General features: G+C 47.0%; 1 pseudogene; it reads left to right on the top strand.

The window, feature by feature from the left end:
• LOC133762561 (laminin subunit beta-4-like) overlaps positions 1-17,343 on the top strand; it is a 110,957-nt pseudogene extending 93,614 nt beyond the window's left edge.
• The last annotated feature ends 3,536 nt before the right edge of the window (positions 17,344-20,879 follow it).

Raw genomic sequence — 20,879 nt, 5'->3', positions numbered from 1 at the left:
ATGGATTATTAACTATTATTCACTATTGCCAAGTCTTTTGTTGGCTCTTACCAAAAGAAATTATTTATTATTTCTTGTCCCTGATTTGAGGAGAGGTTTGTTTTAAACTCCAGTGAATAGGGGTGGGCGTTTAGCACAGTGGTGAAAATGTCACTTAGGATGCCCACATCCCATATCAGAGTGCCTGGGTTCAGGTCCCAGCTCCACTCCTTATTCCAGCTTCCGGTTAATGCATATCCAGAGGCAGTAAGTAATGGTTCAAGTGCTTTGTCCCTGCCACGCATGTGGGAAAGCCAGATGAGTTCAGGGCTCCTGTGTTGGCCTGGCCCAACCCTGGCCTGTTATCTGGGGAATGAACCAGCAGATGGGAGATCTCTCTGTCTCTCTGCTTTTCAAATAAATTAATTCACTTAAAAAAACTGCAATGAATTCTTAAAGGTAAACATCAAGTATTACAGCTGTAAAATGGCCTGAAATCTCATCCACCGCAAATAATATAATTTGGGTATTAAACTATCTGGAATTAATCTCAAGAGGCTTTTCCATAACCATTTTCAAAAGTCAATAACTTAGCACTCTTCATGTGAATTAGTTGACTCAAATGCTGAAGACCTTCCAAGACGCCCACTGCCCACGGAGCAAAGTGTAAGCTCTTCAGCTTCCTATTTAGGGACTTGTGTGATTGGCTCCTCGCCTTTCCAAACGGCTCCCTTTAGACATACGACACTCCTGCCAAGAGCGACCAGACACGGCTTCCGGTACCACCCTGAGCTTTGCCTTCTATGCTCCCAGCTCAGGCTGAATCTCACACATCCCCCCACCCCACGGTCTCCAGGAGTCTAACCTGCTGTCCTCCAAGACCCAGTTTCGATGCCTGTTTGAGGGCCTTCCCAGAGTACTTGCTCCTTCCTCGGAAGCCCATGGCCTTTTGCCTTGCATTTATCATTCCTGTTCTTACTTGAAGAGTATTTGTATTTAATGACTTGTATTTCCCTGCTTGACAATAAACCCCTTGCTGATAAGATCCATGTCTAATCTCTAACACTTCCTGTGGGAGGGAGTCAGCCCAGCGCCTTTGCACGAAGGGAGTTTGGTGAGCAGCGGGATGGTGACAACTGGTGTTATACCTAACCCGAGCAGTCTGTCTGCCACCTCAGGTCTCAAATAGAGCCGGTTTATTTTTCTGAAAAGCAGGGCAGGGCTGTATTGAGAAATTTCCTTAGAAGATATTATTTCCCTTGTATTTCATTCTGTGTTGTCTCATTCCTATCTCAAAACAACTTGTCTCCAGTTTAAGTTGCACCCTCAGCAATCGTTACTCAATTTACAGAAGAGCAAAAATTATGCTACTCATCACTCTTGTGCAGGATCAGAATCAAGTTTGTGGTGACTTCAAACCCAGCGCCTCTGCCTTGACTCATTCATTGTGTTTAAATTTTAATGGCAGGCATCTAAAAGTTTAATTGCTCTTGAATCTGTGCTTATAAATAATTCCTGGGAGGACACCATGTGGCACATACATAACATTCCAAGTCTTTGCTTTTCCATCTTTCCACCAAGCATTTGTTCTGCATTGTGGACGCAGTATTTCTTCCAGAAAGGAGAAGTTGAGAATGGAGAAGAATCTATGGGACGTACACAATCTGGCCCCTGTATCGTCAGGACATAATCAAATGCAAATGCTCTTGACCTAGAGTTTGTTACATAAGGGAAATGATTTACCTAAAACCTTATTTAAGAGGAAAACATGTCCCCAAAGGATATGGAGAAGGTTGCAAATCCCTTACTTGACACGCACGTGTGACAATCCCATCACAAAATCGAACCCATGAACTTGAGAAAATACAGAAGTGCGTGCACCTCTATGAGGACCACAGGAAAGATGAGAAGAGGCTATCTCTAAAGCAGCAGATGAACTTTTGTTGAGTAAGTACAGTCTTAATGTTTTCATCTGCCTCTAAAAGGCCTACTGAAAAATGTTTGCCTAGGGAGTACAATGCCCAAAAGCAATTACCCCACAGTAGTTCATTGTCCAAGTTGAAGGCTAAGCTCTCTTTGAAGGTGCCCCTGGAAACTGGGCAGCTGGAAACCAACGTGTGGAGATCCTTGCTTCCTGTTTTCCTTAGGCTTTGAAAGCTCTCCCAGTGATCCAGTACCCCTTTATACCGATGTGTACCAATAAATACCCTATACCCTATATATATAAATATCCTATATCCCAGGATTTCAACAGGTGGTCGGAATATGGTATATTTTTCCTTTCTTTAATGTTTTTGGCACTTTAAAAATTTACCATAATAAACAGTACTACACAAACATCTAAATAAAAGGAGCCTACAGCAAGACTATCTGATGTTGGAGAATAGGCAAAAATGGGCCCTAGTGCCCCAGAAATAATAATGATACAAGAATGAAATGATATATACTGGGTACAGGGTTAAGTAACTCTGCACTCTTTTTGTCCTTTTCACTTGGTGAAGTAAAAAAGAAAAGGCATCCTGATGTTTTTGTAAGCACAGGTGCTGTGGGAGGAAGTAGGGGGGTGGGGGTGGATGATGGCTCCACCTTCAGCACCCACCACTGGGTTTGGATGCTTGGCAGCAGGCCCTGAGTCTTGAGCCACCCTCATTGTCTCCTCATCTGCTCCTATAAATGAAATGGGTCAGATTCGTCTGAAGATTCAGTGCCTTCCAGCTTTAACACTTAAAACCAGGCCGATGACACAGATGTTAAAGGTGGTATCAGAGCGGGTTGGGATGCAGCACTTTAAGCCTGCACTTGGGATGCCCACGTCCCATTTGGGGAGTGCCTGAGATCAAGTCTCACTTAGCTTGCAGTCCAGCTCCTTGCTAATGCACCAGGAGAGGCAGCAGATGATGGCCCAAGTGCTTAGGTTCCTGCCACCCCCAGGGGAGGCCCAGATGGAGTTACTGGCTCCTAGCTTCATTCTGAACCAGCCCTGGCTTTTGTGAGCATTTGGGGAACAGACCAGCAGGGGCAGGGTATCTCTCACTCACTCTCTTGCTCTCTTTCTCTCCCCCTCTCTGCCACTCTGCCTTTCAAACACATAAGACTTTTTTTAAAACAGTAATATTAACAAGTGATCTTTGAAAACAGGCAGAGATTGTTACAGTGTGATGTGGATGCTTTAAAGCAGATAACAGAATATTCATGGATGAAGATCTCAACCCCGAGAGGAAAAACTTTTGTAGACAGCTAGACAAACCCAATATCTGCGTAACTCATAGGGTTAATGACAAAACATGTTTCCCTTCTTTACGTTTTTCTTGTCTTTTTGTACTTTCTAAATTTGCCATAATAAGAAGTACACTGATAGGGCCGGCGCCGCGGCTCACTAGGCTAATCCTCCGCCTTGCGGCGCCGGCACACCGGGTTCTAGTCCCGGTCGGGGCACCAGATTCTGTCCCGGTTGCCCCTCTTCCAGGCCAGCTCTCTGCTGTGGCCCAGGAGTGCAGTGGAGGATGGCCCAAGTCCTTGGGAGACCAGGAGAAGCACCTGGCTCCTGCCATTGGATCAGCGCGGTGCGCCGGCCTCAGTGGGCTACCGCGGTGGCCATTGGAGGGTGAACCAACGGCAAAAGGAAGACCTTTCTCTCTGTCTCTCTCTCACTGTCCACTCTGCCTGTCAAAAAAAAAAAAAAAAAAAAAAAGAAGTACACTGATAAACCTAAACATGAAAAAGGGGAACTGGCACTGTGGCATAGGGGGTAGAGCCACTGCCTGCAGCACTGGCATCCCATATGGGCACTGGTTCAAGTCACGACTGCTCCATTTCCAATCCAGCTCTCTGCTATGGCCTGGGAAAGCAATAAAAGATGGCCCAAGCCCTTGGGCCCCTGCACCCACATGGGATACCTGGAAGAAGCCCCTGGCTCCTGGCTTTGGATCAGCGCAGCTCCGGCTGTTACAGCCAATTGGGGAGTGAACCAGTGGGTGGAAGATCACTTTCTCTCTCTGTCTTTGCCTCTGCATCTCTAAAACTCTGCATTTCAAATAAATAAATAAATATTTAAAAAATGAAAAAGGATGCAGTAAATATATATTATATAATATATATATATATATCACCATATATATATGGTGATAGAAAATAGAAAAAATGAACACTAATGTCATGAAAGTCCTACCAGAGTGAAATGATGGGGGTGGTTATGGGGGAGGGGGTGATGGTGTGCATGCTGGGAAAAGGAAAAATTCTGAAGGTTCGTAAAGGGAATAGAGATGGCCCCTGGGAGGGGGGATGGGTTGAGTGGGGAAGGGGATGTTTTTGTAATTCAGCTACTTCAGTGCTGGGCCCAAGCGTTTCTGATGACAGCCCTGCTTAATTCTGTGCAATATTTCACTGGCCCGGAGCATCCTTCTCAACGTGGTTTTGAGCCCCTAGATCTCTGTGTCGGTGACCGTTGCCTTTGAGGTGAGCTCATTTCTGTGAAACAGGCTGGATCAGTCGGAATGCTTGTGATTTTTAACCTCTGGCCAGCCCGCAAGTGGCTGGAATGTCAGTGAGGCTTTTAAATCACCCTGAACAAACAGCCTGGAAACCCAGGGCTCCGGGCCTCCCTTCGCTCTCCCACTACCACCCCCATAAGGAGAGCTTTGCTTCCGGTCGAGAACTTGGGAAACTGAAATGGACCGAGGACAGTTTTTAGGTGCAAATATGGAGTTATATTCCCCAAACTTCTCTACTAATGATAGATTCAGAAGAAAAAAGACCTGGATCTTTAATCTCCTTATTGGGAAAATCTGTGTATGTTGAGTAAGTGTGGCAAGTGTGTGTGATGTGTGCACATGTGTGCATTAGCACTTGGATATATACCTGTTTCTCAAAATGAAGATTCCAGCACTTCACCCAGCTTAAAATAATTTAAGTTTACTTTATAAATAATTCAGGAAAGCTGTCAGTTGAATAGAATGTGCTTTCCAGGTGAAGTAAGTGAATAATTGTCTGTTTATCTAATCTGATATGTTAATGTCTTACCTTAGGAAAGCAGTGAACGTTCCAGTAAACCTTGAGAAAATGGCTGAGCCAGCTGCAGCAGGCTTGAATCCCTCAGGGACAGGCGAACTCCACCATCGCACAGCTGGCTGCAGAGATAACAAAAAGCAGAGAGAAGATACTGCAGGTGTTTATCTTTGAAGCAAGCCTGAAATAGATTCTGAGGCTAGAAACAGCACAGCGGTTTTCAGGTATGTGAGTGTCCGATGGGATCATCATGCGGGTAAAATCAGATGAGGGTTGTCTTTTGCACTTAAGGCATGCTCCACAGGCCCTCCCGTGGAATACCTCAGCTCACAGTCACCCATTCTGGGGTGTGAGGCAGGCGCTACCCCCAGCCTGGGAATGAAGACATTGTGGCTCAGGGCGGTTGTGTAACTTGTCTCAGGTCATACAGCTCATGAATGGTGGATTTGAGGCCAAAGTTCATCTCTGTTATCATGGAAAGCAATAGCTTTTATTTATGTGCTGATGTATTATTTATTTATTTAAGAGGCACACACAGAAGAGTAGTCAGAGAACGTCCATCCACTGGTTCACTCCCCCTGATGCCCACCGTGATCCAGACTGGACAGGGCTGAAGGTAGGAGCTGGGAATACTATCTTGAGTTCCTATCTGAGTGACAGAAATCTGAATGGAGTGACTGGAGTTATCACCATTGCCTCTGAGAATCTGTATTAGAGAAAAGCTGGAGTCCACGACAGGTGCCAGGAGCTGAACCCAGGCAGTCTGATGCAAGGTGTGAGAGGCGTCTTAACGGCGAGCTAAATGTCCGCCCCAGGAACGCACTGTGTGAAGCTCACAAACCAAAGGAACAAACAACTAAGTTCAGGCTACATTTGCATGAACGTGGACTCTTTTTTCTTTTTTTTAATAGGCAGAGTTAGACAGTGAGAGAGAGACAGACAGAAAGGTTTTCCTTCCGTTGGTTCACCCCCCAAATGGCTGCCATGGCCAAAGCACTGCGCCAATCTGAAGCCAAGAGCCAGGTGCTTCTTCCTGGTCTCCCATGTGGGTGCAGGGCCCAAGGACCTGGGCCATCCTCCACTGCACTCCCGGGCCACAGCAGAGAGCCAGAATGGAAGAGGGGCAACCGGGACAGAACCGGCGCCCGGACCGGGACTAGAACCCAGGGTGCCGGCGCCGCAGGCGGAGGATTAGCCTAGTGAGTCACGGCGCCGGCCTGAACATGGACTCTTATCAGAGCATCCTAGCACTGAATATCTTGCCGAAATGAATGCGTTTGCCTGGAGTTCAGCGAGAGTGAGGCTGTGGTTAGACCCACATGATGGTGCAGAGAGAGGAAGCATGGTGGGTGGAGAGCACGCAGGACCTGGTCCCCACAGTGTGACGTTTCTTCCTCCAAGGCCTCTCTGTCCTCTGTTACAACTCCTTCCTTGCAGGCTGTGCGTCTCTCTCCACCCTCCAGCAGCATTTTATATCTCTGTCCTTGCAACCTGGATGCAAAACGGAAAAGCAACGCAAAGCAAGTGGTGTAACAGGAACTAAAACCGTTAGACGGGAAGGGGTCACGTATAAGAGTAAGGGGCAGAGGGCCAGCGCCGTGGCTCAACAGGCTAATCCTCCGCCTTGCGGCGCCAGCACACCGGGTTCTAGTCCCGGTTGGGGCACCGGATTCTATCCTGGTTGCCCCTCTTCCAGGCCAGCTCTCTGCTGTGGCCAGGGAGTGCAGTGGAGGATGGCCCAAGTCCTTGGGCCCTGCACCCCATGGGAGACCGGGAGAAGCACCTGGCTCCTGCCATCGGATCAGCGAGATGCGCCGGCCGCAGCGGCCATTGGAGGGTGAACCAACGGCAAAGGAAGACCTTTCTCTCTGTCTCTCTCTCACACTGTCCACTCTGCCTGTCAAAAATAATTTTAAAAAAATGAGTAAGGGGCAGGGGTGCAGAGAAGGCTTCTACGTTTTCCGCTTCTTGGCACATGCTCTAGAACACGGATGGAAAAATGCGGCCGTCATAGCTGCCTTTGCCCCTTGCATGGAGCCGAGTAGTTGCACAGAGACCGTGTGGACCACCAAGTGTGCAGTGTTTAGTATTTGCCTCTTCACAGACTCCAACTGTAGAAAGACTCCTACAGATGCCCAGCGCACAGGAGGGGACTTCTGTATCTGTAATGATGCTGGACCAGTGCTGTAAGGAACCCTTCTAACTGAAGGGGCCGGTCCTGCAGGGCCGACATCCCATATGCACACCAGTTCAAGTCTCAGCTGCTCCACTTCCAATCCAGCTTCCCACTTAGGTGCCTAGGAAAGCAGTGGAAAATGGGCCAAGTGCTCGGGCCCCTGCAGCCACATGGGAGACCTGGAAGAAACCCCTGGCTCCTTACTTTGGCTCATCCCAGCTCTGGCATTGTTTCCATTTGGGGAGTGAACCAGCAGATGGAAGACCTCTCTCTGCCTGTGTCTGTCAGTAACTCTGCCTTTCAAATGAATTAATTAATTAATTTTAAAAAGAAAAAAACTGAAAATGTTAGAATTTTAAAATATATTTTGTTGTTAGTTGATACATAATAAGCGTACCTATTTATAAGGTACAATGTGTCAATATGTGTAAACAACGGATCATGATCAGATCAGGGTAACTGGCACATCTGCCATCTTGGGCTGTCATCATTTCTTTGTGTTGGGAACTTCAGATCCCCTACCTGCTATTTTGAAATCTACAGTTAATGGTTGTCAATCTCTTATCCTCCTCTGCTACAGGATGTAAGCATCTGGGGCCAGTGTTGTGGCATGGCCTGTTCAGCTGCTGCGTATAATGTCTGTCTGAGTGCCAGCTGCACTGCTTCAAACCCTGCTGCCTGCTAATGCTCCTGGGAAGGCAGCAGATGATGGCCCAGGTCCTTGAGCCCCTGCCACCCATGTGGGAGACCAGCATGGAGTTCCTGGCTCCTGGTTTTGGCCTGGCCCAGCCCTGGCTGTTACAGTCATTTGGGGAGTAAAACAACACATGGAAGATTCTGTCTCTGTCTCTCTGTCTGTCTCTCTCTCTTCTGCCCCACTTCTATCACTCTCCTTTCCAACACATCTTTTATAAAATAAAATATTAGAAGTTATTCTTGCTATCCAGCTGCATCCCTCTGTCTGTTTAATGTAGATAGGCTATTTAAATTGTTTTAGATGCATGGGTGAGTGAGTAAGAAACTGGGGATCTCCTCAGGGGCCAAAAATGGCAGGAAAGTGTGAATGCAGAGAGCTTATCAGGCACCACCTGCCGGTAGGCAGAGCACACCTTCCAATCCCTGGTGCATCTGCACTTTGGGGTTTACCCAGGTACCTTGCATAGCAGACAGAAAGTAAAACTCATGCATGGAGACAACAGGACGCCTGAACACAGCTGGGTGCCTAAAGGTAAAACACTTGGTAAAATATGAATCAATTTCCCCCGCCCACACACACACACACATGCACACAAAGACACATACTCAGAGCCGCTAAGAATTGCTAACCAAAACTGCCTCTCTCGTGAATTTGGGCTAGAGTTCATACTGCTACTTAGCACCAAAAGCCAAAGCTACAAATGTCATTTGAAATGGTCCTGAGTTGGGAGTGCCACCCAGGATTTGATTACTTGGTAGAAGTAACCAAAAATCCCCTCTGAAGGAGTGACCTTAAAACCATGCCTCCCAGAATTGCCCCAAATATGTAAAGAAACAAATTGTCTTCACCAGCAGTCATCTGAAACAAAAATGAACAAGAAAATCAGAATGCCAGAAATGGCAGTGGTACCATTGTGGTTATAGAATATAAAATAGCAATGTTTACTATGTGTAAGAAAACTATGGGGGGGGGGGGGGGCGGCGCTGTGGCGCAGCGGGTTAAAGCCCTGGCCTGAAGTGCCGGCATCCCATATGGGTGCTGGTTCTAGTCCCGGCTGCTCCTCTTCCCATCCAGCTCTCTGCTATAACCTGGGAAAGCAGTGGAAGATGGCCCAAGTCCTTGGGCCCCTGCACCCGCATGGAAGACCCGGAAGAAGCTCCTGGCTCCTGGCTTCGGATCAGCACAGTTCCAGCTGTTGAGGGCATCTGGGGAGTGAACCAGCGGATGGAAGACCTCTCTCTCTCTCTCTACCTCTCTCTGTAACTCTGTCTTTCAAATATATAAAATAAATCTTTAAAAAAAAAAGAAACAAAGAAAAGAAAATTATGGGGCTGGTGGCATAGCTGGTTAAGCTGCTGCCTGGGACACCAGCATCCCTTATGGGTGTTAGTTTGAGTCCCAGCAGCTCCACATCCAATCTAGCTTCCTGTTAATGCAGCTGGGAGAGCAGCAGAAAATGGCACAAGTGTTTGGACCCCCTACCAAGCAAGTGAGAGACCTGGAAGAAGCTCCTGGCTCCTGTCCTTTGTGGCCATTTGGGGGCTGAACCAGTGGCTAGATCTCTCTCTCTCTCTCTCTCTCTCTCTCTCTCTCTCTCTCTCTCACTGTTTCTGTCGCTCCCTCTCTCTGTGTGTAGCTCTGCCTTTCAAATAAATATGTTTAAGAAAAAGAAAACTAAACATGCATGAAAGTATGAACAAGACACAAGAGATAAACGGTCAGACTTGAAAGATATTTTAATAGAATTTCTAGATGTGACAACTAAGATCACCAAAATAAGAAACAAGCATAAAATTGTTTGTAAGGTGGAAAAGTTTATAAGCCACCGGTACCAGCTAGAGAAGAGAAAAATAAGTTATATATTCAGACAATGAAATGATTTAACTCAGTGAAAATAAGTGAATCAGAGCCATACAAATTATCTTAGCACAATTTTGTTGTTTTTTTAAGTAAGCACAATTTGAATTTAAAAAACCAAATATACAGTATGACATTTTTGTATAAAGTTAAACTTTTTTAAAAAATGCTATATATTGTTCGGAATCCTGTATAGGGTATTCGGCACTGGCTCCATGGAATAGTAGTTGCCTTTGGTGGAGAGAGAGGAGATAGGATGGGGAGAGGTATGCCAAGTGTCTTGGCTCATTGCCAATACTTTATTCTTTAAAAAAAAAAAAAAGATTTATTTATTTATTTGAAAGTCCGAGTCACACAGAGAGAGGAGAGACAGAGAGAGAAAGATCTTCCATCCGCTGGTTCACTCCCCAATTGGCTGCAATGGCCGGAGCTGCACTGATCCAAAGCCAGGAGCCCCCACCCCACCCCCCCAGGTCTCCCACACAGGTGCAGGGACCCAAGGACCTGAGCTATCCTCTATTGCTTTCCCAGGCCATAGTAGAGAACTGGATTGGAAGTGGAGCAGCTGGGACTTGAACCGGTGCCATATGGGATGCTGGCGCTGCAGGCTGCGGCTTTTACCCGCTACACCACAGCACCGGCCCCATCCAATGCTTTATTGTTAAATTAGCTGGTGGGCACATGGATGTTTGCCAGATTTTCCTTCAGACTCTTGTATGCCTGAAATATTTGATTAAAGCCTTCTTCTATAAATGCAACAGAGAAAGTGAAGATGCTATTTTCTTTTCCTATATACTCAGCTGACTTTTTAAGAGTTAATATATCATTTATTTTCTTACTTTTTCCTTTCTGGTCGTTAACAACAGGCTGAACATCAAACAAAGGAAATGAAGAAAGAGCTGGACTTAGCAAAGGGACAGGCTGGAGGATGCATGCTCCCTGCTGAAGACCAAGTGGCAAAGAAACCAAGACCCAGCCCTCAGTGTGGAAATTCAGCCCAAGGCCAGACTGGGGGTATTGAGAAGCTCGTTAGTCCCATCATGGCCACCAAGAGCAGACAAACTGTGCTTCCTCGACGGGTAACCCCAGAATGGCAGATTTCTGTGCCATTTCTCCACATTTCCTTTAGTGCTTCGCAGTGCTGTGTGTCCATAGGGGTCCCGACACAAAGCCTGTCTTTGGAAGGCGGAAGTCTCTGGCCAAATCACATTGGCTGTTTCTGCCCCTGTCTACCCTTGTCCGCCCCTGTCGTATTCTTCGCGGTGTTCTGGTCAAATGACCTGCAAATCAAAAGTTTCCTCAACTTCTGGGCATCCACTATTTATGTGGTCTATATTGAATGCATTTGTCCCTTACCCTAATTCAGCCACGTAACACACGTGACATAACATAGCAATGAAAGGGACCTGCTGGAGGGCTAGATCAAGTTACAGAAACCAGAATGAGTTCATAAACAGCTACAGAAAGTGGCTCCTTAATTTAGGCTGCTGAAAGAACCTATCAACTCATTTTTCTTAGCAGGAAATCTCTGGTTGCTTGCATATAGTGGCTTAAACAAAGAAAACGTTTTTATAATTGAGCTCTTCTCTGGCTTTTAGTTCCTGAAGCACTGGGTAAATTTTCCATCAACTGGGGGAATTGAAAACATTCTCTACTGAGCAGGTATTGAGAAAGGTGCTTCCTTCTCACCCTCGTCCCATGTCCCTGCTCTCTTCTTGGCTCTGGCCTTGGTTCATCTGCTTAACCCTGTAAGCTGTCAGGTTCACGGGCTGGCCTCAGACGTTTCCACTCTTATTCCAGGGAGGTCGTGTTTCTGTTACTTCTGCTTTCATTTCTGCCTCCCTATCTACCTCATTCCTCTCTGGCCTTTATCCGACTGACTCACATACACCTGCTGCCTCTTACTCTCCACCACTCACCTTGCAGGTACAACTGGCCAACCCAACTGAGCCAGAGGTTTGTCAAGGTCAGGATTGGGTCATTTCTGTCTTCTGTTATCTCCCACTTTCATCTAGTACAGAGCAAACCACAGGTGCCTTATAAATAGTTGCCTTAACATGCATTGATGATGACTATTTTGCAACAGAGAAATTTTATTTTTTGTTCATACTAAGATGTTCCTCATCCTGAAAATGAACATGCAAATAAAAGCCCCATTGGAAATATCAGAGGACGTAAGCCTATTGCCTGGAGTATGGCTTCCTCTGGATTGTATTTTTTTAATTTATTTTATTTCTTTGAAAGACAGAGTTACAGAGAGAGGTAGAGACAGAGAGAGGTCTTCCATCCACTGGTTCACTCCGCAGGTGGCCGCAATGGCTGGAGCTGAGCCAATCTAAAGCCAGGAGCCAGGAACTTCTGGGTCTCCCACGAGGGTGCAGGGGCCCAAGAACTTGGGCCATCTTCTACTGCTTTCCCAGGCCATAGCAGAGAGCTGGATCGGAAGAGGAGCAGCCAGGACGAGAACTGGCGCCCATATGGGAGGCAGGCGCTTCGGGCCAGGGCTTTAACCCACTGCGCCACAGCGCCAGCCCCTGGATTCTGTTTATGAAAGGTATTAGGAGAACCATCGTGGCTGCATACATCTTTTGTAAGTATTTCCTGGTGTTTGGAATGGCAGGAGTTTGTTATAGAGGTTTGTGGGGAAAAAACAATACTACCCTTCCACACAAGGAACGAGCTGCAGGACTGACAAGGGAAACCTTCGCAAGAGTGAAATAGCTATGAGATGCTGCAGAGAAGTTGGCTGCAGGTAGAGAGGACAAGGTAAGAAGAATTACAGCTGTCTGTTCTGGCCACCCTGCCCATTTCATTATAACGGCTAGTCCGCCTGCCTGGTACCCATCTGTACCCATTTCAATGTGTTGTTAATACAAGACAATCACACTGAGGTTTACTGACGAGTGAAACACAGGAATTGGTCTTTTTGTTTTGGGGATTGCGAAAGTACCAAGCCTCATGCGTGGATTTCCCTAGCAAGGTATAAGTGAGCATTTCCCTGCATTAATCCGAACAAAGAAGATTCCTTTGGTCATCTTGAAATGCCCTTCTCCTAACTCAGTCTTTTTCCCTGGAGGTGAGGTTTCTGAAAACCTTTATGTGGTCACATGGGTGGCGCTACTAACACGTCATGGGTAGAGGCCAGAGAGGTTGCTAAGCCTGGGACAAAGCCCAGGACAGCTCCCCAAGTGGCTCTGCTGCCCAAAATGTCAGTATTATGGAGGGTGAGACACCCTGGACTCACCTTTGCTGCTTGCTCTTCCTCTCATAGAAATGCCTCTTTGGGAGTCATAGGAAGGAGACCCAAGTGCTCTGGATCATCTAGCCTGAATCTGTAGACAGCCATCCAAAAGCAATGAAATTCTGGACAAGGACTTTGATCAAAATAGAACTTTTGATGCACCCAAGCGTAGTGAACATAGAATAAATGCAATCAGAAGGCTAATCAGAATCTTTCCTCCCCAAAATTGGTATTCATGATTTTTCTGGACAATCATCAAGTCCTTAACTACCTCTGACCAAGGAATATCAAATGATCGAACATATAGTCCCACTCTTGGTTCTAGTTTGTTTCTTCCCAAAGCATTAAAAGTGATGATGTTCTTTTAGAACATAAATAACTCTCAAAGTACTTAAATAACCACATATCCTCATTGTTGGATGCTTTTTTGTTATAAAGTGAGCCTTTGGCCTTACAACAATGTATATCATTGTTTTGACATGAAAACACAATGTTCATCTGGGCCAGAGTCAAGAAAAATCCGTATCCAACTGTTAGCATGTGTTATCTCTAGGGAGGCCCAGAGATTGGAGAGTGTACTGCTTTGTACATTTATATGAATCTTTGAAAAGCAGTGGGCTTGTGGGTAATAACTTTTTTTCACTTGTAAGTATTTTCCTAAGAATGTTTGAAAGAAAACACTTGGAAAGATTCAGAAAGACAGAATGTTTTTGACTTGGCATTCCATAGGCAATTCTCAAACCTTGGTCCTTACCCCAGAGGCAAAAACATGGGGAGCCTGTTTCTGTCCCATTCTATGGCAGGATCTGAATTGTACCCGCTCACCCCCTTGACTACAGCTCTTACTGTTCTCGAAGTGAGCTTGAGAGAGCAGCTCCAGCTAGAGGACTTCTCTCAGAGAGCTCTGAACAACTAATGCATTCCACTTCTTTTCCTCTCTTCACTGTATGGCTGTTTGCACAACTCAACAAGACAGAAAAATAGGACAGTGGTTGGGCTGTCTTCCCCTCTGCCAGCTGAGAAGAGGAGGAGCCACAAGGCTGTGCTCCGTTCCCATCTGTTGGGAAGAACCCTAGTAAGGAGCCCTTGACAGCACCGAAGTAGAGCAAGTGGAAATGGACCCTACGGCAGTCAGGGTCCCAGCACAAAACAGAAAGTTCTGGATAGTGGATGTGTAAGTGGACTGTCTATCCAGTGCATAACAAACCACTCTAACATTTACTGGCTTAAAGTCACAGTCATGCCTGGGGGTTTCCAGGGTGGTGGTTCCACCCAGGCTACTCAAGCAGCTCGATGGGTCATCTAACAGGCCAGCTGGCTGGGTGCAGTTAAGACGCTGGTGCTGTCTCTTGGTGATCTGTTGTCTTCACAGCATGCTTGTTTCTGAGTTCCATGAGAACAAGCACAGAAGAGGCAAGGTTCTTGAGATCCTATGACATCCTTTCTTCCACCTTCTAACAGTCAAAACAATGCTGATGGAGAGAGGGGAAAGGGCTTCTGCTTTTTTAATTTAATTTAATTTTATTTTATTTTTGACAGGCAGAGTTAGACAGTGAGAGAGAGAGAGAGAGACAGAGAGAAAGGTCTTCCTTCAGCTGGTTCACCCCCTAAATGGCCACCTCCGAAGCCAGGAGCCAGGTGCCTCCCCCGGTCTCCCATGCGGGTGCAGGGCCCAAGCACTTGGGCCATCCTCCACTGCCTTCCCGGGCCACAGCAGAGAGCCGGACTGGAAGAGGAGCAGCCGGGACAGAATCCAGCACTCCATCTGGGACCAGAATCCAGGGTGCTGGCACCGCAGGCGGAGGATTAGCCAAGTGAGCCGCGGTGCCGGCCAAGAGCTTCTGCTTATTGGTGGGAGGAATGACAAGGATGCACAGGAATGAAGGGAGCCAGTTCAGGGTGTGGCAGCGGCACCCCCAGGTCTGCAGGGGCAGGAGAAGCAGGAATGTCCCAGAGCCCTGGGGATGCCGGAGCCCTAGGGGAGAGACTGCCCTGCTAGAGCTGGAGGTGAGAGATGCCAGAAATGCCAGAGCATTGGCTGATGAACAGAGCGTGGAAACTGGCTGCTTGGACCACTGTGTGATCGCTTGTCAGCATGACCAAGTGTAAATGGAAGGCAGAGCACAAGGGAGCCAGGTGGTGTCACCCACGGAGCTCAGCTGTCCAGGACATGGAAGGGGAGAGGCTGAGAAGCAGCCTGCTGAATCGCATGAGTTCACCCGGTGGAAATACAGGGGTCTTGTTTCCCGTTTACTCCCACTTGTACTGTCAACGTTAAAGCCCCTTTCAGTCCCAAAGGATCCACATTTGAGGGCTTCCAGGGGCAGATGCTCACACCTGGCACAGAAGCTCTTTAGTCTTTGAACAACTGTGACTGCTAGAAAGTTCTTTATACTCAGACAAAGCCATCCTGTGTGCGGCTTTCACTTGCTGGTTTTCCCCTTGCACCCTCAAGTACTTGACATTAGCGAGGGCACATCCCTGAGGTTTCTTCTCTCCACATGAAATCATCACTAGTTAATTCGACATTTGTTCACAGGGTAGCCTCGTATTTCTTCAGCAATCTGGCTCTTGCCTCTAACACATGCTAGGAGGTGCTTGTGGTACAGTGTGTGAAGTCACTACTTGGGACATCCGCATCCCATATCTGAGTGCCGGTTCTAGTCCCAGCTACTTCTCTTCCCGTCCAGCTTCCTGCTAGTGCTCCTAGGAGGCAGCAGATGAGGGCTCAAGTGCCTGGGCCCTTGCGACCCCTGTGGGAGACCAGGATGGAGGTCTAGGTGGCTGGCTTCAGTCTGGCCCAGCCCAAGCTGTTGGGAACATTTGGGGAGTGAACCAGCAGATGGCAGATTCTCTCTCTCTCTCCCTCTCTCTCTCTCTCTCTCTCTCCCTGCTTCTCAAGCAGAAGAAAATAAACATTTAAAAAACTACATGCTAGTGTGACAATTACCCAGACCCACTCAGTATTCAGCTGTGGTCTGAACCCGTGGAATCGACATTCATCTTCCTTCAAGAAGTCCCACTTTTTTTTTTTTGACAGGTAGAGTGGACAGTGAGAGAGAGAGAGAGACAGAGAGAAAGGTCTTCCTTTTGCCATTGGTTCACCCTCCAATGGCCGCTGCGGCTGGCGCATCTCGCTGATCCGAAGCCAGGAGCCAGGTGCTTCTCCCGGTCTCCCATGGGGTGCAGGGCCCAAGCACTTGGGCCATCCTCCACTGCACTCCCTGGCCACAGCAGAGAGCTGGCCTGGAAGAGGGGCAACCGGGACAGAATCTGGCGCCCCGACCGGGACTAGAACCCGGTGTGTCGGCGCCACAAGGCAGAGGATTAGCCTAGTGAGCCGCGGCGCTGGCCCGAAGTCCCACTTTTACCCAAGGTCAGAGTTCTCAGAAGATCTCACACTCTTATTTATTTATTTGAGAGGCTGAGCTGGACCAATCTGAAGCCAGGAGCTTCTTCCAGGTCTCTCACATGGGTGCAGGGCCCATTTGGCCATCTTCTACTGCTTTCCCAGGCCATAGCAGAGAGCTGGACTGGAAGAGGAGCAGCCAGGACGAGAACTGGAGCCCATATGGGATGCCGGTGCTTCAGGCCAGGGCTTTAACCTGCTGTGCCACAGTGCCGGCCCCTCCTCACACTCTTAACTGTAACTCTATATACCTCTTCTCTCTATGCTTCTTCTAGTCTCTGAGTTTCTTGTTAAGATTTAGTAGAATTCCCAGAACTTTGTTGAATGAAGAATGAATAAACAAAACGTGGATAGGTGGGTGGGTGGATGGATGGATGATGGATGGATAAGAGGGAAGGCAAGAAAAGCATCCGTTTGCTTTCACTGCTCGGGGACTTCCGTGTCAGCAGAAAAGAAGGCTGAAGAAATGAAAACATCAGTCTTTTGTTCGGAAATAGTGGAAAACCCTCAAGTGAAGAACAAACCCTTGGAAACACAATGCTTCATCAGATCCATCGAAGTGTTAACTGTCTCACTACTAACGAGTTCTAGCCAACTCACACTGGTAAATGCTTTTAGATCTAAAAGTTTTCAGACAAAAGTCTATTTGCTTTTATTTTTGTGAAAATCTTGAAACATCTGGTGAAAATGCATGTATTATCCACTGAATCAAAACACAAACCTGAGTACATCTTTAAAAATTACACAAATCCCCGGGTTTCAAATAATGAGGATACTCAAGAGGCACCGAACAAAGGGAAATGTAACATTTCTTTCCTCTTCTTCTTTCAGATTTGGAAAAGAAGATCCCAGTTTTAAGTCTCAGTGCACAACAAAAAGCTGAGCAAATGAAACACTTGGAAGACGAAGCTGTCGCCATTAAAAATGGAATTGTTGAGTAAGAAGATAAATATGCTGGCTGTTTCAGCTCAGCCGAGTGAAAGCACAGAAGCTTGTGTGTGCCTTCGTTTCTGGCTTCAGATGCACAGACGCGTGGTGCTGCCCGGAGCTTGTTGAAACGTGAATGGTCAGCCCGTTCCACCTGCCCTGCTGCAGATCCGTGCACCATGGCTGGAGGGCGGAAATGGGCCAGGGAAATGTCACCTCAGTGTCATGTCATAGAGGAAGGCGACAGGGGAAGGGAAGAGATTCTCTCTGGCTTCAGAATGTTTTCCTTTTGCCTTCTTTCTCTTTCGTATCTTAAAAATTAAGGGTGGGTGCTGTGGCATAGCAGGTGAAGGCACTGCTTGGGAAACCTGCATCCCATATGGGATTGCCCACGGTGGAATCCTGCCTCTGCTTCCGATCCAGCTTCCTGATAAGGCACACCCTGGGTATGGTTCAAGTGCTTGGGTCTCTGCCACCCACGTGGGAGACCTGGATGGAGTTTCTGGCTCCTGGCTATGGCCTAACCCAGCCTCAGTTGCTGTTGGCATTTAGGGAGCTCTCTATATTTCTCTCTCTCTACTTCCCTGTAGCTGCCTTTATTTATTTATTTATTTATTTTATTTGGAAAACTATTATTTTATCCCAAATAGAATGCATACCATAACTTGATTTTCCACCTACTTTCATATACACTCATTCTCTTAACTAGAGGATTCGTTTTCCCCCACATGGAGCTGGAACAATATTCAAAAAGATAAATATTGAACTACGTTTTATAACTTATAACTTGTCTATGGGCATTTTTGCTGTAAGACATAGCATTTATTTTTAAAATGAGTAGCAATCATGTTCTTACTGTTTAGTATAGGAGATCAGATTGTCTCATTCCAAAATGAGTCTGTGAGCCCACAAGAACATTTTTGCAGGCATGGTTTAGAATGGACTCTTGGCTGCTGTTTGTGAAAGCTAGCCCTCAGAGAGATTACTGTGGGGGCAGTTTGCCCCCCTCGCCATTTTAATAAAAAAATATGCATCAGTATATCCATGAACAAGGAAGAGCAGCTGGAGTCGAGTCTATTAAGACTGACTCATAAAAATGGATTTAAAAATTCAACAAAGGGATCTTAGGATTACACATAAATAGGAAATGTGTTAAAATGTAGGCTATGAAAGAATATTACAGAATCTATTTCTCTGGAGAGACTAAAGAATAGAAGGAAACTTTTTAAAAAAGATTTGTTTGAAAGACGAGAAAGACAGATCTTCCATCCACTGATTCATTCCCCAGGTGGACACAACACTAGGTCTGGGCCAAAGTCAGGAGCCTGGGACTTCATCTGGGTCACCCACATGGGTGGCAAGGACCCAAACACTTAGGTCATCATCTACTGCTTTCCCAGTCACATTAGCAAGAAGCTGGATTGGAAGTGGAGCTAGAAGTCAAACTGGCACTCTTTTATGGGATGTCGGCATTGCGAGTGGCAGATTAAATTGCTGCATTTCATTGCTGGTCCCAAGAAGGAAAGTTTTCTACGGGAAGGACCACCCCAGAAGTGTACAATTGTGTCACTCCACACGTCCAGTGCTGGAACTTTTGCAAACCTGCACCAACAGATATTGCCTAAAATGGCCCAAGAAGTCCAAAACTGGAGCTGCCGCAAAGACTCTGTTCTTTACTGCAATGTCCAGGATGGAACCCCCTCCAGCTTTGCCCATGAGGATGCTGACTCTCAGCTTTGCAGAATGATAGACAATTTTTTTTAAAGATTTTATTTATTTATTTGACAGGTAGAGTTACAGACAGTGATAGAGACATCAGAGAGAAAGGTCTTCCTTCCGTTGGTTCACTCCCCAAATGGCTGCCACAGCCGGAGCTGCGCCAATCTGAAGGCAGGAGCCAGGAGCTTCTTCTGGGTCTCCCACGTGGGTGCAGGGGCCCAAGCACTTGGGCCATCCTCCACTGCACTCCCGGGCCACACCAGAGAGCTGGACTGGAAGAGGAACAACTGGGACTAGAACCCGGCGCCCACATGGGATGCCAGCACTGCAGGTGGAGGATTAACCCAGTGTGCCACAGCACCAGCCCAGAATGATAGACAACTTTACAAGCGTTGTTTCTTCTTTGCAATAACAACAGTCAGTTCTCCCTGTTCAGTGATCAGAGACTGCACAAGGAACAGGCCAGGAATGTGGGAAGGGTTAAAGAGAGGAGGTTCTGTCTGCTGACCCCTAGGACTGACTGGCTGGGGGTGTGTGGAGAAGCAGGGAGAGCCACAGCCATTGGACAAGAACCCCTGGGCTTGGCAGACCCCAGCACTACATCTGAGAGGCTGGGAAGTATGCGATACACGTTGGGAAAATTCTAACTACACCTGGTTGTGCTTTTCTACACTTTAGTGTTCGGAATACATGGGGTCTTCACGAAGTTTGTGCAAACGGGATTAAAAGACAACTTGATTTTGGTGCAAAAAAATTTGATGGCCGGCGCCATGGTTCACTAGGCTAATCCTCCACCTTGGGCGCCAGCACACCGGGTTCTAGTCCCAGTTGGGGCGCCAGATTCTGTCCCGGTTGCCCCTCTTCCAGGCCAGCTCTCTGCTGTGGCCCGGGAGTGCAGTAGAGGATGGCCCAAGTGCTTGGGCCCTGCACCCACATGAGAGAACAGGAGAAGCACCTGGCTCCTGGCTTCGGATCAGCACGGTGCGCCGGCCACGGCGGCCATTGGAGGGTGAACCAGTGGCAAAAGGAAGACCTTTCTCTCTGTCTCTCTCTCTCACTATCCACTCTGCCTGTCAAAAAAATAAAATAAAATATTTGAAATCCATGCACACAAGGGTTCTTCATAAAGTTCATGGGAACGTGTGTTATGGAAAAACTACACATGGATTTCAAAGCTTTTGTACCAAAATCAACTTGTTTTGGGGGCGGTGCTGTGGCGTAGCAGATAAAGCCACTGCCTGCAGTGCCGGCATCCTAAATGGGCACTGGTTTGAGTCCTGGCTACTTCACTTCCAATCTAGCTCTCTGCTATGGCCTGGGAAAGCAGCAGAAGATGGCCCAAGTCCTTGGGCCCCTGCACCCACATGGGAAACCGGAAAAAGTTCCTGGCTTCTGGCTTCAGATCAGCGCAGCTTCAGCCATTGCAGCCAATTAGGGAGTGAACCATTGGATGGAAGACCTCTCTCTCTCTCTCTCTCTCTCTCTCTGCCTCTCCTCTCTCTGTGTAACTCTATGACTTTCAAATAAATAAATAAATCTTTTTAAAAAAAAGCTTTGGTCATTGAAAAATAAATAAATAAAAAGGTGTGTCTGTGAAAAACTCACTCTTCTGTAATGTCAGATCCTTATAACTATTACTTGCTATGTCAGCTGTTCAACATGTGACCAAAGCAAGATTCAGTGAAATAATAATGTCTGATACATTGCAAAGCATCTCTTTTTATTTAAAGTTTTTTTTTTATTTATTTATTTGAAAGAGTTACAGAGAGAGGAGTAGGGACAGTAAGAGAGAGAGAGAGAGAGAGAGAGAGAGAGAGAGATCTTCCATCCTGGTTTACTCCCCAAATGGCAGCAACAGCTGGAGCTGGGC

The sequence above is a fragment of the Lepus europaeus genome, chromosome 1, assembly GCF_033115175.1.
Source record: "Lepus europaeus isolate LE1 chromosome 1, mLepTim1.pri, whole genome shotgun sequence".
NCBI lineage: Eukaryota > Metazoa > Chordata > Mammalia > Lagomorpha > Leporidae > Lepus > Lepus europaeus.
This window is presented reverse-complemented; position numbering and strand designations above follow the sequence as displayed.